Genomic DNA, 13,074 nt, shown 5'->3' with positions numbered 1-13,074 from the left:
AGTGGAAAGCTATTGTCTGCTTTCAGTCTAAGTTGTTCTGATTTTTAAAATCTGTCACTCATTGGCAGAGGAAGAGGCGTGTGGGGGGAGCATAGCTGCCAAGTACCCCGACTTCTGGCGCCGCGGCCATTTTGGAAATGGGCAGAGCGGCACCAGAAGTTGCTTCTACGCATGTCCGGAAGTCGCGTAGAAGCGACTTCCGGTGCCGCGCCACTTTATCCATACATTCAATCCGGAACTTGGCAGCTATGGGGGGGGGAGCGCACTGCCCCCGGCAGCGCGATCCCGGAGGGGTGCCATCGCAGCTGCCCACCACCCGCGAAGGGTGCCCTGCCCCTGCAGGCAGTGTGCCACGCCCCCAGGACACGCACCACGCCCCTGGGACGTGTGCCAGCCCTGCCCCTGCCTGCTCTCCGCCCCCTGGTGTCAGATATCCCAGTAAGATATCCCAGTAAGATTGGCAATGACATGATATACGTTCAAACATACAAAGAGCAGTAATAACCTCAGTCTGTTGTAATGGATGTCTGTTTATCCTTCCAAACTTGCAGTCCCTTTGCAACCATAAGGGATCACAGAAGCCACTTCTGCTGTCCATCTGCTAGTCCCCACACCACAGCAATGTGCTTAAAACTGTGAACATCTGCAGATTTCAAGGATTTTTCCAAAACAAAGTTAATATGAACTATTTCCTCCCACCCAACAATTAAGCCACAATTAAGAGATTCCCAAAGGCATCTCTACATATAAATTAGCATATGCAAATTTGTGTTATGGCGTTGTGCCCTTTGTGCATTAATCTTTAGCAATGGTCCTGCTCTCATGTTAGATATCAATCATACGTTACAGTATAATTTATGAATAGTTAGCATTGGGCACATCACACCAAGATTTATGAAGTACCCGTTCAAACATCTATAAAGGCAAGCAGTGCTAAAAAAAAAAAAAAAAATCTGCCTTTCCTTTTCGTTAGTAGAGACAACTCTGGAGTGTAGCGAAGATTTCGAAGTTGAATCTGCAGCTGCTTTCCTTTAACCTCACCCAACCTCAGTGAACTCACAGGGCTCCATGAATATGTATGGATAAAACCCAAAGCTAAATTTGGCTATTTATGTGAGAAAATATTTCCATAGCTGGTATGTACAAGCAGCTCCCTTATTGGCAGCAATGCATATTGCTTTTACGCTGATTCGAGGAAGCAGAGAAGATTCCATCCATCTCCTCAACCCTTTGAGAACAAACGTGGCTGTCAGAAACAGACTGAAAGGTGACAGCAATGTCCTCCCAATTCCTTGAGTGACAGAATTAATTAATTAGATATTTATTTATTTTTACAAGCTTCTCAGGAGTTTTCAGTGGCAATGGGGCAATTCTGCATGATGATGATGATAATTCATTATTTATACACCGCCCACCTGGCTGGGTTTCCCCAGCCACTCAGTTTCCCATTCCCATTCAGTTTCCCCCACTCTTAAGTCCAGCTTGTGAATTTAAAAACCAACAACACACACATGAAAATTCGTCAGAATTTTAGTGCAGCTTTCTCCTGATGTACACATTTTTGCAAAGCAATTCCCACAAAGCATTGCATATCCCCCCACTGATATATGCCTTTTTATGGGCACTTTACCCCAGTATTTAGAGCCATACCTCAGGTTAAGTAAGCTTCAGGTTGCGTACTTTCAGGTTAAGTACTCCACGGACCCGGAAGTGTTTACTTCTGGGTTCCGCCCCGCGCGCATGCGCAGAAGCGCTTTATCAGCGCTTCGCTCACGCGCGCTATTGCCGCTCGGGTTAAGTACTTTCCGGGGTGCGACTGGCACCCCGGAACCAATTAAGTACTTAACCCGAGGTACCACTGTACACATTACTTGGCTGGAGAAATGCAAAATTTGGAGAAATGTGAATTTTGAAGGATGGCTTTGTTTCGGTTCTCAAAATTGTTTTGGAAAGTATGAATTAGACGGCTTTGTCTTCAAATGTGAACTGAATCGATTTTCTCCTCATTCCTATTCAAAAGGAATCTCTTGGGAACCATATGTTTGCATTCTGTGGCACAGGAGCCAGTAGGGCGAAAGCCACCCCACACTATTAAGAAGAGAGACAGCAATAACATGAGGGGTGGCAATTTTAAGAGAGAAAGCTAGAGGGAAAGTGTGTGCTGTGGCGATGATTTTATCAAGTCCTCCCTCAAAGAGGGCACATGTTGCGGTGAGACCTGGCAACCAAACCCTTGTGTTGGGGGTGGGTACGATTGGATAGCCACAACATCCGATTGGTAGGTCCCTTGTTGCTGGGTTTAATCTGACCAATGGGATGCTAGCCAAATGGATCAAGGGACCTATATATGCCAATGCACATGACCCTGAGCTTTCTCTCTTGGTCAGTGCATCGGAACACCCGCCCACCTCTCCCTATATTTAGGGCTTGCGCACTTGACCTTGCTATGCCGTCGTGTGTTGCCTGATCGTTGGGACAGGGGCACGGCAGGAAGTTCCCCAGTTGGCTGATTGGCTGGTGCCATTTGGGTTTCGCCTGCCACGTAGCAATTCGTCACGACTTGTAAGGTTGCAGATAGGCTCTGGTTCAGGTGATAGGGATGGGGCAACGCTCTCGCCATCCCTATGTGAAGGGGTATTCCGTTAAAGGAATCCAGGGACTTGATGGTTTGGTCAACCCTGTGAGAGAGAGAGAGAGAGAGTGCCTGTGCCTGAGTCCAGGGGGACATCTGGGTGGTGGACATAGCATGTCCCTGGTTTTCTGCCATTCCAGGTGTTCACCCTTGGCTGACCTACGATAGAGCTCTGGGTCAGCGCTACCTGCAACGGTGCAAGGAGCTAGTCGAACCAGAGCCTATGCAACCACTCACTTGCTGTGATCAATAAAGTTGTGGTCTAAATTCTGCCAAAAACCAAACCAAAAATTTGAGTTGTGTGAATTTATTTAAGGGGGAGGTTTAAAGGTCTAAACACGCAAAACCTCTCCTCCCTCCTTGTTACCTGGATGGAATCAGATGGGATGGGAATCCATGTTCCCATCTGTCTTGGACCATGAGACACTGCAAGAAACCCTTTCATTCCTAAGGAGCAGCCAATCGTTAAGAAATGTAGCCCACTTCAGAACATTCCTGTTTTGTAAAACACACGCTCCCAGCTGAAGAAATATTCTTGGACAACATCTAATGAAGGCATTGCTTTCAAAGACTCTGTTCCTGACCAAAGATTCTCAGCTTTGCTGCAAAGGATTTTCCCCCCCATTTTTCCATTTATGAATTGCATTGTGTTTAGGAAACCTGATGTTTTCCATGGCTTCCTTCATTTCAAGATGGCCTCCCATTTGCTATGTGAACCCTGATTGGCTGGGATCACACATGTGGTTAATCCAAATCTTCAAACCAATTCAAATACTCAATTACTCAATGATTTCTTTGATCAATCTTAACTTTTTTTAATGCAGATTTGACCACCGGACGATGAAGCTTTGCGCTCTTGTTGCACTAGCAACAGCAGGAACTATGGTGGCAAACAGAAAAGGTTCATTGGAGAAAATATTTATTTTCTTGCATAAAAAAATTGAAACAGGAGAATATCTGGCACAGATCTAGTTATAATTCTAACTATACACTTTATGGTATATATTTTCAGTTTCTTTGTGATAAAATCATTTTAACTTGATTAGTTCATCCTAACAAATTTTTGACATGTAGGAGTTTTTCTTATTTTTTAAAAATGAGGGAGCTTTCACTCAGGCCGTCCTCCTCACAACACACACACCTTAACTTTTAAGTGGTACAGTCCAGAAAGAGTTTTCTTGTGTGGTGTGTTGTGTTGTTTGTCTAAAGAACCCATATGTAATTGGAAGCATACTTTAACTGTTCTTGCAGAAAGGCCCTTAGTGCAACTTGTCCGTGTAAAAACTTCACGTTCCATTCATGTGCCATTAGAAGTTTTAATGGCCATGAGTAATCATGAGTAAAATAAATACTATTCATTTTAATTGGTGTAAAATGCTTTTAAGTGGGAAAGGAAAGACTCCCAGTGTTATTTTTAAGCTATGAACATTTTGCATGGTTGGGTTTATATTTTCTTTAGGAAAAATTGGGGGGAAATGATTTCCCAGTCATAATCTCATTGTTGATTTAACTCTGATGCTGCCAACTTAGTGTGGGTGCAGGCTTTCGTTGCTACTTCACTTCTTCAGTTCCATAGTATCTTCTCTCTCTTTTTGAGAGGTGGGGGAACCCTCATTTGGAAGTTCTAGATGAGAACAGGATGGGTGGGCACTACTAGCAGAGTCGTGGCTGTTTTTTTGCTGGCTCCGCTGCTGTGAAACAGCCTGGAAGGCATAAAAGTACAGCAATCAGATGTGGAAAGCAAACCTGGTGTGGTTACGATTCAAAATACTTACTGTCAGAGACTGGACTGAGGAGGAATGCCCACCCCCTTCCCAGAGAAGAGAGAGAGAGTATAGATTTAGAACAATGGTTTGCAGAAGGTCACAATTCAGAGGCTGCAGAGAGAAGCTGGGAAATAATGTGAGCGGAGCAGGAGGAAGAAGAAGCACCTGGGGAAAACAGCTGACAGACTCAATGTCTTTGGAAAGCAAACCAGAGTGCGCCCCCCCCCAGGTCCCGGCGAGCATTGAGAGTAGGGAAACAGAAAGTTCAGAGGCAGGAAGCACAGATCAGCCGGTGCAGAGATGATGGCGTATGATAGGACAGACGGAGGGGGTGCGACTTTCCTCAGGAGCAATGCCATTATCCAAGAGAGATGGCATTTCTAAGTCTCTCTCTGTGAATATTGAATAAAAGACTTGGTAAGAACTCTTCTTGTTTATCTATTTCTTGGCTGCCCACTGTGGGAGGGATCAGATTCCCTGAAACCTGACATTTACAGGCTAAGAAGCCTCTAAAAGGGGTTTCTAAGATAAAATGCAAAACAATGGCCAGCAGCAAATAATTTAAAAGACAAAGACAACAAACAAACAACAACAACAACTGCATACAGCCAACAAAGGTTTTGCCTGTACATCACACAGTAGCTCTACCAGCATGTAGGAAGCTAACTTACACCAGGCCAGGTGATAGACCCATCTGGCCTTGTATATTCCAAGGGTGGGGAACCTGTAGTTCTCCATATGTTGTTGGACTCCAACTCCCATCAGCCACAGCCCGGGTGGCCAATGATCAAGGGTGATGGGATTTGCAGGCCAACAACTTCTGGAGGGTTGCAGGTTCCTCAGCCCTTGTCTACTCTGACTGGCAGTGGCTCTCCAGGGTCACCAGCAGAGACGTTTATTCCCCCTCACCTGCTTATTTGTTCCTTCTAACCAAAGATGCCTAGGACAGAACTTGCAGCATTCTGCTTGCAAAGCGACAATCTCTTCCCCAGAAAGAGTAGCCACTCTGCTAAATGGGATAAAAGTTCGTTGGGTCGGGAGAGCCATAATATATTTAATAGTTAATGTTCAAGCTGCAAGGTAAACAGACCCCGAGTCCAAGGAAACTCTTCAGAGCTCATACCTTGGAGGAATTAACTGGTTCTTTAGAAATATTAAGGGCGCATTTTCTCTCCCGACACAATAATCCCATGCAGAGAAGAGGAAATTCCACAGTTCCGATTCCTTCAGGTTGCCAGGAATTCTTCTTGAAAAACATAAAAGCAGCAGCATCCCTTTGAAAAAGCCAGTGCACAGGCTCCCATAGTTTTTTTTAAGAGACTATCAGGATATAAGGGGTATAGCTCAACAGCCCTGAGGGCAAAGCATCATAGATGCTGGCACTCATAGCTGCCAAGTCTCCCGTATTCCCCGGGAAATCCCCATTTTTCCAGCTGTTCCTAGCTGAAAAAACGGATTTTTTTTGTTTTCCCCCGGTTTATTCTGGCACGGCGGCCATTTTGGAACTGGGCAAAGCAGCATCAAAAGTCACTTCTGAGCATGCTCCGCCCAGTTCCAAAATGGCGGCAGCGCTACTTCCAGGCTGCTACTTTCGCCCGGTCCCTTATTTCTCCGACAGCAACTTGGCAGGTATGGCTGGCACTGCTATTGATTCTTTTTCTAAGCACCAAGTTAATGGCAGACAGAGCAATGGTCTACTTTGGATTAGAGCAGGAGTTGGGAACTTACAGCCCTCCGGATGTGTTTGAATCCCAATTCCCTTCAGCCCCAACCAGTATGGCCAATGGACAGGTTCACCATTCCTGACATGTTGAGGAAGCTGAACTCCATGTTGGATTCCTGGGATGGACTCATGATGAAATCTTCCAAGTAATGTTCTCCCACTTACCTGGGCTCCTTTGGGAGAGAGGGCAGAATATGTTTAAACAAATAAAGTAATACTTCAGGGGAAATGCTGAGTTGCTAACAAAAACTGACAAACCACAGCATTACAATTAAAGCCTATAAATACACACATGTACCATAAATGATTTTAAAAGCTCATGATTTGAATGTTTAAAACAGATAAAAGCATCAGGTATTGAAAAAAAAGCAGCACTCAAAACAAAAATCCCTGAAAGAAGTGGTTTTACTACCTGTTGGAAGGTAAGCAGAAGTGGACCCAGGTGGACCCATTTGAAGATGCTCATATTGGTGTGAAATTCATAAACAGATTAGGTCCCAAATAGCTGAGAGACTGCCCCCTTCCCTATAGACCCTCTTGGGTGAAAAAAAAATCAGCAGAAGGGGCTCTCTTGGTAGTTCCAGCACCCTGTGGTAACCCTGAAGTTTTGGAATTCCCTCAGTATGTCTGGCGCATTCATTATGTACTGTAGTTCCCATTGTATGTTGAAGATACATCTCTTTACCCTGGACGTTGATGCCATATTTATATATCTGGATCTACATATCTAGATATCTAGATCGATCTAACCATCTTATTATCTTGACCGCAATTTGTTTTAGACTGATTTTTAATATTCTTTTTGTTTTTAATTGCTGTGGGTTGTTCTGCCTGTGCAATGATTTCTGCTTGCACAATGTTCTCCACCTCTTTTCCCCACCCCGCCCCCACTCATTCCCACAATCCCATGGACCAGATATGGAGAGGGTTCAGGGCACAAGCAGGGGAAGAAGAGCAAAACAGGAGCTAACAGGACGCAGTAGTTGAATAACTGAATACTTCCCACAAACCCATCCTGAGACCTTATGGCAAAAGGCGGGTAGGACATCAAAACAACAACAACGACAGCTATTCAACTGAGTAGATCAGTGGATCTCCTATGGATCAATGGAGCTACAATGGACTAATACTGGATATTGCAGAATTATTTGTTTTATTTTACTACTGCTAAGGTTGTCATTTGTATACACCATTTTTCCTCCTGATGAAGCCTAAAGTGGTTAAGAATAAGAACATCAGTGTCAATATATAATCCAATTAACAGCTCAATGCACTGGGGGGGGGGAACATAGCTACAAAATTTCAAAACAATCAAAAGTATGCTGAATTCAAGTGCAATATTTATTTTTTGTTTATTAATAATTATTGCTGCATTCTGTGTTTTTAACATTTTGTTGCAGGCTGCCCAGAAAAGGTATATTGCTGGTAGCCTTTACAAATAATTAATGTTATGAAGATGAACAACAACCTGTTCATCTTCATAACATCTCAGACTTATCAATTATCCCATTACAAGAATGATTCTAGCACCGGCTACAAAAGGCGAAGCAATAAAAACCTGCAGTTCATGATCAAGATTACTATTGAGCATGATGTACTGACATGAAATTGTTGTTAGGATTTTGCTTTCTCTCCCAGCTCCACAGCCGTTGCTGTTTCCACTGAGCCTTTTTCTAGATTCAACGCCTGGCCTTTGTCCTCATCTGCACACTTTCCCCTGAGGCTTCCTTGACTCTCCTTCCATCGTGAGTTATATTGTACAGCAAGCGAGGGTGATGGCTTCTTTTCCTCTCGTTGACCCTCCCTGCAAATAATTACTTCAGTTAGGTAGCACTGTCATTCCCTTCCTCCTCCGCCACCCCCGAGGACCCCACATGGCCAGGAAGCAATTTGTTAAAAGGGCAGTCAGTGTGGCCATTTCAGAGCACTTCACATATGGTAGCACTAAAGCTGTAATTCGTGTCCTTGCATCACCTCAGCATGGCAAGGGAAGCCAGAATGGACTAAAGAGGACTCACGGAATTGTAATCTGGCAACTCCCGTTTTCATTCAGGCGTATACTATGATGGGATATTAATGGCAAGCCCAGGAAAAAAGTATCCCGTGATGAAGTAATCATTTTTATGAAGTTCAGAGTTGCATGGGATTTTTTTTATAAAAAAAAATTAAAAAACCCATTAGAAATTGTGACTCCATAAAGATTAAGACTAGTGGATATGGAATCAGTTCTCATTCCTAACATGGAGAATAAATTAGGGGTGGGATAAATGAGTGGGGAAATGGGTCTTATGTTACAGAAGACAGTTCCTCGCATGGTTCCCAACCATTTTAGTTCGGCAACCCACAAGTCCAATTTTACTTGGTACAAGGACCCAGCCATTTATTTTGACCTGGTTTTTAAACTTCAGTTCTGTGGTAGTCATCAGTTTCATGCATTTTAACAGCAGTTTTGCCTATTTTATAGCCTGTACTTGAAGTATCCAAGCCAAAATTTACTTTATGCCCCAACTAATGTGGAATTTGTTGAAATATTTATAATACCTATAAAGTTATTTACAGGGTTGTTGTTTTTTACGGGAATGTAAGAGCACCAATCATCTGATTGCAAGATACTGATTCATAAGCTATAAAATTATTCTAAAAGCAATAACAGCGCAAGGCGAAAAATTCTTAATTCTGGGAATTTATGCACCAAATGATGGAAAGGCTGAATTTTACAAAGGACTCCATGATGTTTTATTGGATTATATGGATTATAAAATAGTACTGATGGGGGACTTGAATGGGGCTGTCTCTACATTAATGGAAAGATCACAAAGACAAAAATTTACCAATGAGGGAAGATTGCTGAAGACATTCTTTGATCTGATTGATAATATGGACTTGATTGATACATGGAGGTTGAAAAATCCATTGGAAAGAGAGCAAACTTTTTTCTCTGATGCAAAATAATATTGGAGTAGGCTGGACTATATTTGGATTTCGAGAGAATTAGCCCTGAGAATAAACAAAGCGGAGATTTGCCCAAAAACTTGTTCTGATCACAATGCTGTTATATTGGATTTAAAACTATCTCTACAGGGTGCTTTTAGGTGGAGGATGAATGACTCTTTATTCAGAAATGAGCAGATTGTGGAGAAAGCTCAGAAAACCCTGAAAGATTATTTTGAAATCAATTTGAATACACCTATAGAGAAAAGGGTGATCTGGGACGCAAGTAAAGCGGTGATGAGAGGTTTTTTGATTCAACAGAATGCATTAAGAAATAAAGCACAACAAACTTTCAGGAGGGATTTGAAAACATTCCTGTTTGCCTGTTTTTGCTTTGTTTGTTTGTAAGTTGTGTATCTGTATGACACCCTGGGGACCAAGGGAGGGGTATAAATTAATCAAGATGAACAGAGCATGTGATGCCATTCACAAGAAGCGGATAAATGTAGGATTGCTGAAAGTTAGGATGTAATGGTAGTGGTGCAAATGGATCACTGTGCAAAATTTTGATGCAGCTGCCTCCTTGTAAATCATCAGCGCTGGCAAGATGGGCAACTGACCAAATAGTAGAAGCTTTTATATGCATACGTGCTGGGCTATCTATAAACTCAGACATTCAGCATCCTATTCAGTGGCTCTGTGGTTCAGGGGTTTAAATTTTGAGAGACAGTCACAGCAAATTAATAGATGCCTCCTCTCTGAGTCTGCAAGACTTCCAGCAATTCATGCTCCACATCTTAATGGTTGTAATGCGGTCCAATTAATTCCTTTGCAGAAGTCTGAATCGTGTCGTTTTACCTCCCGCAGCCCCTTTTCAGTGCAGCTCTAAAAATGGTTGACGGTTGCTTGGTCCTTATTCTCCCTCTTACTGGAAACACAGTGACTTCCTTTGGCTACTGCTGTAGCGGGGTCTTTCCCACTGCTGACCATCACATACAGTTCAACTGACCATCACATTGGGGAAGTGTGTGGGAAACAGTCCAGAAGTCTGATGCTTCCAGTAATCATTGGCATGCTCCAGACACTAAATGGAATGTGTCTGATGGTTTCAGCATAAATGGAGCTTATGGACTAATGACTTGCCCACGCATTGCTATCAGCACACAATTCTAGACAGGAATGATTTGGTGCAGTCTCTGGGAAGACAGCTGAGGGAAAGTGTCTTCTCTTTTCCAAATCTGAAGCAGCTCCACTTATGTAAAACGGGATCTTGCTAGAATCAAGCAAAGACGTAGGGAAGTGGTTCATGGGGACCAGGATAATAGCAATGAATATATTTTCATGGCCGGGGTCATTCTTAGACCACTTGGTGCAGTGCCAGTTCCAGATCTTGAGGGCTCTTGAGCAACATATGCTCCATGGGACCCCTGTCGCTTCCATCAGTGAGTCAACCTCATGGGTAGTCAACAAAGTGCCCTTCAGATGTTGCTGGATGACAACTCCCATCATCCCTGACTGCTGTCCATATGGCTGTGGGTGATGGGAGCTGGAGTCCAACAACATCTGCAGGGGACCATGTTGGATGTTCCTGGTCTACCTCCTCACTGTAGGAAAAGATTTAGACACTAGGAGAGAACATATTGTTTAGCTATCATCTTTTGTTGCTCACATTAGTGAGATTAGCAGAAGAACATACTTTGCGACTTAAATTTGGAAGCTGCTAAGAAGAAGAAGAAGAAGAAGAAGAGTTTGGATTTGATATCCCGCTTTATCACTACCTGAAGGAGTCTCAAAGCGGCTAACAATCCCCTTTCCCCTCCTCCCCCACAACAAACACTCTGTGAGGTGAGTGGGGCTGAGAGACTTCAAAGAAGTGTGACTAGCCCAAGGTCACCCAGCAGCTGCATGAGACGCGAACCCAGTTCCCCAGATTACGAGTCTACTGCTCTTAACCACTACACCACACTGGCTCTCTAAGACAAAGTTGATTTAACCTTCTAGAAACAATAATCCAAGATGCTTTAAGGCGGACTGGATTTTCCTGGTACTGTATTAGCGCTTTTCTCCCCATTACAAACAAACCACAATCACACACGCATTGTTTTGTGAAATAATAAAAGTAGTATTTACTTACATAATCCAGGTCTTGAAGCAGCAATTACAGTAGCAAAACGAAGGCAGGTTTGTAACTACTACCTAAGTTACCAAAAGTACAAAATGTAAGATCAAAAATGGCGCCTGAGCTGTAGAGCTCAGGCATGCACGTGTGGTCAGCTTGGAAGCTTAATGAAGAAAGAAGAGGCTGCCCAGGCAGGAAGGAAGTATGTAGTGTTACAGCTTCCTGCCAAGGCAGGCAAAGGAAGTGATCTCACAGAGTAAAGCTGCTGTGCTTTGTTATTGTTGCTACCACTAGCTTGCTTATCAGGCAGTGAGTTAATGGGAAAGCAGGCAGCTAGGGCTAGGAGGGAGATCAGTTCCATTTTGCATTTTAACGGGAGCCTACCTAAATTCTCATTTCCAAAAACAATATGCGAGCCCAAACACCACTATGCTTCAAAATTTGCACTTCTCTGAATTTTCTGTCCTCATGTGGGCAAAAATGCATACATTTGTGAAAATAAAATACAGTGGTGCCTCGCTTAACGAATGCCCTGCTTAACGAAATTTCTGCTTAACGGAAGGTTTTTTCTAGCGGAGGTTGCCTCGCTAGACGAATTCGTTTTACGAAAAATTCATCTAGCGAATCGCGGTTTCCCATAGGAATGCATTGAAATTCAATTAATGTGTTCCTATGGGCAAAAAAAAATTCTATGCATTCCTATGGGATTCGCTAGACGAATTTTTCGTTATAAGAAAAGACCCGTGGAACGAATTAAATTTGTCTAGCGAGGCACCACTGTACCCTTCTCCAGCAAATTAATGTGTGCAAAAATGCATATACTAGAGATGGCATTAAAATGTGTATACGAGTGAAAATAACATACAAAAATGCATCACATTAGATGAAATTGCTGCAACAATTAGTCAAAACTGCATACAAAAATATGCTTATTAGGATAAATTTGCACTAAATTGCTGATGAATTCTCATGAGGATTTTTTTAAAATAGAAAGAATCCACAAATAGTTGCAGAAATGTGGGCAACTGATTTTAAAATTGGAAAAATGAGAAATTTCGAGAACTGAAATTTGTCACACCACATGCACACATTCCCATTCTAAGCTTTGTGTTCTGTGCATAGCTTGGCACTGGTGCTAAACAGAAGTTCAGGTAGAATAATTCATAATAGTAAAAGAGAAGCAAAGTTCACATCTTCATCTCATCGTTTGCCAAGGATGCACTGGCACTAAAGATGCAGAGAGAGGGGACAATTTTTCTCTGTGCCACAAAGTTCGCACCACTTACAGCACCACAAGTTTGAGATGCATAGCAAAAACAATTCACCTGTTCTCTTCTGTAAACTGGAAAAACCTTCCTGTGCAGTTTTTGCCTTGATCTCCAAGCAAGCTTAGAAAATGATTTTCTGCTTTAATTTTAATGAGAAAGAGGAAGGTTTTGCTGCTGTGGGAGAAGTTCAGAATACCTTAATGGAGCAGAAATCTTTGAATCTCCTAGGCAACCTACCTTGAGCTTTTGTTACTTATTCCTCTCTTATGTACACAATGAGTTCAACTCCTTCTGCTTATCTCGGAGTGTGTCAGTTTTCCGTGTACAGTTCTGCTGAGGTTTGGAGGACAATTAAGGAATGTGTCCACATTTACTCGCTCAATAGAAAGAACAATGCCAAAAGGAAAGGAAGGAACTGTTCCTCAGGCACTCGTTACGCTGTCCTCATAATTGTGATGTCAGCTAATAACACATCTGCTGCTCACGGCACACATTAGAATCATGGCCATTTAGTCTTGGTAAACATAAGAAGTACTCAAGAGGGACTGTGTTACTCATTCTCCACTCAACAGAGAATCAGTAAGGGTATCAACCATTTAAATATTTCTTTAATTGGTAAATCATTCCCTCTCTTT

At 42.8% G+C, this 13,074-nt stretch overlaps 1 long non-coding RNA gene across 1 annotated transcript; it reads right to left on the bottom strand.

The window, feature by feature from the left end:
* Positions 1-3,810: 3,810 nt before the first annotated feature.
* LOC132592463 (uncharacterized) lies at positions 3,811-11,263 on the bottom strand. The gene is made up of 3 exons (XR_009557961.1): positions 11,187-11,263; positions 7,724-7,925; positions 3,811-4,335 (listed from the first exon to the last, which is right to left on the bottom strand). It is a non-coding gene; the product is annotated as an uncharacterized LOC132592463 (long non-coding RNA).
* Between the last annotated feature and the right edge of the window lie 1,811 nt (positions 11,264-13,074).

Source organism: Zootoca vivipara, chromosome 1 (genome assembly GCF_963506605.1).
Source record: "Zootoca vivipara chromosome 1, rZooViv1.1, whole genome shotgun sequence".
NCBI lineage: Eukaryota > Metazoa > Chordata > Lepidosauria > Squamata > Lacertidae > Zootoca > Zootoca vivipara.
Note: the sequence above shows the minus strand (reverse complement) of the source record. Positions and strands in the feature narration are given on the sequence as shown.